Source organism: Chiloscyllium plagiosum, chromosome 11, assembly GCF_004010195.1.
Source record: "Chiloscyllium plagiosum isolate BGI_BamShark_2017 chromosome 11, ASM401019v2, whole genome shotgun sequence".
NCBI classification, from domain to species: domain Eukaryota; kingdom Metazoa; phylum Chordata; class Chondrichthyes; order Orectolobiformes; family Hemiscylliidae; genus Chiloscyllium; species Chiloscyllium plagiosum.
This window is the reverse complement of record NC_057720.1, coordinates 53222776-53226725: the sequence shown is the minus strand read 5'-3', so window position 1 is coordinate 53226725 and position 3950 is coordinate 53222776. Positions and strand designations below refer to the sequence as shown.

General features: G+C 48.0%; 1 protein-coding gene across 1 annotated transcript in view; it reads right to left on the bottom strand.

Annotated features, from left to right (window-relative positions):
* Nucleotides 1-3950, bottom strand: part of negr1 (neuronal growth regulator 1) — a 527630-nt gene that overhangs the window by 138639 nt on the left and 385041 nt on the right. The gene's annotated exons all lie outside the window — the stretch shown is intronic.

The window sequence follows — 3950 nt, the reverse complement described above, 5'->3', positions numbered from 1 at the left end:
GAGAGGTTGGAGTGGGTGGGAGGGGTGGGGGAGTTCAGGTAGCGGTTAATATCGCGGCGGCAGTTTGCTATGAAGAGGTCGAGGGCAGGTAGGAGGCCAGCACGGGGTGTCCAGGTGGACGGGGTGTGTTGGAGGTGGGAGAAGGGGTCGTCAGAGGGTGGGCGAGAGTCTTGATTGAAGAAGAAGGCACGGAGGCGAAGGCGGCGGAAGACAGACCCCAGCACCAAGGATATATTTCCCTCCCCTCCTCTATCAGCTTTCCGTAGAGACCACTCCCTCCGCGACTCCCTTGTCAGATCCACACCCCCCACCGACCCAACCCCCACTCCCGGCACCTTCCCTTGCCCCCGCAGGAGGTGCAACACTTGCGCCCACACCTCCCCCCTCACTTCTCTCCAAGGCCCCAAAGGAAACTTCCATATCCGCCACAGATTCACCTGCACCTCCACCCACATTATCTACTGCATCCGCTGCAGCCGGTGTGGCCTCCTCTATATTGGGGAGACAGGCCGCCTACTTGCGGAGCGATTCAGAGAGCACTTCTGGGCCACCCGGACGAACCAACCCAACCAACCTGTGGCACAGCATTTCAACTCCCCCTCCCACTCCACCGAGGATATGCAGGTCATTGGACTCATCCACCGCCAAACCACAACAACCCGATGGTCGGAGGAGGAGCGTCTTATCTTCCGACTGGGAGCCCTCCAACCGCAGGGGATGAACTTGGACTTCACCAGTTTCTTCATCCCCCCTCCCCCCACCTTGTCTCAGCCGGATCCCTCCCGCCCGGCACCGCCTTCCTGCCCTGCAGTCTTCTTCTTGCCCTCTCCGCCTCCACCCTACTCCGACCTATCACCTTCACCTTTACCTCTTTCCACCTATCACATTTCCAACGCCCCTCCTCCATGTCCCTCCTCCCTACCTTTTATCTTCTCCTGCTGAACACTCTCTGCTCATTCCTGAAGAAGGGCCTGTGCCCGAAACGTCGAATCTCCTGTTCCCTGCATGCTGCCTGACCTGCTGTGCTGTTCCAGCAATAAAGTTTCAACTTTGATCTCCAGCATCTGCAGACCTCACTTTCTCCTACAGTAGTTAGCACTATTGTCTCACAGTGCCAAGGACCCAGGTTCAATTCCTGACTCAGTCGACTGTCTGTGTGGAGTTTGCACATTCTCCCCATGACTGTGTGTGTTTCTGCTGGGTGCTCTGGTTTCCTCACAGATCAAAGATGTGCAGGTTAGGTGGATTGGCCATGCTAAATTGCCCATAGTGTCCAGGGATGTGTAGGTTAGCTAGATTAGCCATGGGAAATGGGGGGCTTTGGGGATAGGGTAGGGGTCTGGGTAGTATGTTCTTTGGAAGGTCAGAGCGGACCAAATGGCCTCTTTCCGAGCTGTGGGGATTCTATGTTCTATTGTCAGACTCTCATTGCCTCATTGAGGAAACCAGTATCAGGAAGGTGGAAGCCTACTTAGAACTACTCTGACCCCATTGTCTCTCGTAGCACAACGTTCAACGTGTGTTACAAAGTGGGTAAAACCAGCCTATGCACAATTACCAGCTTTGATCTCATCGAAGGTCCATTTCTGGGGAACTATGTAGCCAAGAGGCTCCTCACAGGGTGGCAGGGTCTTCCATAACTCTCAGCAGAAGAGGGAAATTCAATTGCCTGATAGTGCCCATCAGTTCTCCATAGATCTTGCTGTATAATGTCCTGCGTCTGTAGCCCCCATTTCCTACAGAACCCTCCGATGTCTCATGGTACATTATCCTCCATTAGCTAACTTATCTGATATCACCTTTCATTTATTATAGGAGAAAATGAGGTCGGCAGATGCTGGAGATCAGAGCTGAAAATGTGTTGCTGGAAAAGCGCAGCAGGTCAGGCAGCATCCAGGGAACAGGAGAATCGACGTTTCGGGCATAAGCCTGAAGAAGGGCTTATGTCCTAAACATCGATTCTCCTGTTCCCTGGATGCTGCCTGACCTGCTGCGCTGTTCCAGCAACACATTTTCAGCTTTCATTTATGATAAAACTGGGAGAATGATTTTCAACTGGCAACCACCTATTTTTCACCTGAAAATTTGGTGGCTTTTTCCTCCCCATTTTCTAACTTGACATGCTTATAGGATGACACCATATATTGTGGAAAGAGGCACAGAAGCTGTGGAGCACATACCCCAGCATACAGCTGTTGAAGTGATATGTGTTGTACATTTTCTTTAGTTCTTTAAAGTAATTTGGAGCAGTCCTTTAAATGGTTATCTTGCACTGCCATTCAAATCAGATTGATGAAATAAAAAATGAAGTAAGAAAATTAGGTTCTGTTCCCTGCATTTACTGCCTTCCCACCAAGTCAGGTTAAATGTGTGCAGAAGCCCCTGATTAAATATTTGATCAGGCTGGCAAACTGCAACAGAGTAACTGCTTACTGCTCATGTGCATTGGTAACTGTTAATGGGATTTGAACTATCAAGCGCCTCAGACTTCCTGACGGCCTCGTTGGGTGCATACTGTTTCTGCCACAATGGCTTTGCGCTGGATACAAAAACTTCCAGATGCACAAAAGTCTTCAGCTGTCTTGGAGGTGGCTCAGTTACATTCTCAGAATTTGCACATCTTACTACACCTTACCCCCGTTCTCTAAACTTGGCTTCTGTAATGGACAGCTGGAGAAGGAAATAAACATAAAGAACAAACAAACAGGAAAAGGCTGGAGATATACAGCAGCGTTAACATTCTGTGTCCAATATCACTCTTCTTTGGTGACTGAAGGAGAAGCAAGACAGTGCTGACACTTGCTCCAAATTATACATTTTCTTTTCACAAAGTTCATTAGCCAGTTTTCACCACACCCACTTGTTGGATATAGATAAGATCAGCTGCAATGCTAATTAAATGAATCACCTGATTTTACTTTCTGTTAAGGTCAATGGATAGTAATTCTGGAAAAGTGTAAATCTGGGACATTTCATCCAATCCTGTCAGTCTCCCATTGGTAGGTTACATTAAAATTACACCAAATATTAAAAAAAACCCACAGGAACTCTGATGCTGGAAATTTGAAGAAAAGTCACTGGACCCGAAATGTTAACTCTGATTTCTCTCCATAGATGCTGCTAGAGTTTTACAGCAATTTCTGTCTTTGTTATACCTAATATATTTCTACATTGCTTTGTGAATTGTAGGGAGCCAAATCTGATGTTTAAGGGTTTCAATTTCCAACCACTGTCAGAGGTAGAACTTCAATACTTGAGCTGCCAGTTTAGGAAGATTTCAGTCCAATTCCAGACTCGGTTGGATGTTAGATTGGTTACAAAGCTTGCAGGTAAGGAAGGAGAAATCATCCAAGATTCACCCAAGATTTCAGTAGCTGTTTTATTTTAACACTTAAGAGTAAATATTTGGGTGGTCTGCAGGTGGATAACAAATTCTTTAACATTTAAGTTGGTTAAATAGCATGCTAGAAGCCTCAGGAGTAGTAAACAATTACTGTTGTACAGATAAATAAATAGTTGAAACTTTATTGCTGGAACAGCACAGCAGGTCAGGCAGCATCCAGGGAACAGGAGATTCGACGTTTCGGGCACAGGCCCTTCTTCAGGAATGAGCAGAGAGTGTTCAGCAGGAGAAGATAAAAGGTAGGGAGGAGGGACTTGGAGGAGGGGCGTTGGAAATGTGATAGGTGGAAAGAGGTCAAGGTGAGAGTGATAGGTCGGAGTAGGATGGAGGCGGAGAGGTCAACAAGAAGACTGCAGGTCAGGAAGGCGACGTGGTCGACGGTGCCCTCCACCGCATCTCCTCCACTTCCAACTCCCCTCCTCCAAGTCCCTCCTCCCTACCTTTTATCTTCTCCTGCTGAACACTCTCTGCTCATTCCTGAAGAAGGGCATGTGCCCGAAACGTCGAATCTTCTGTTCCCTAGATGCTGCCTGACCTGCTGTGCTGT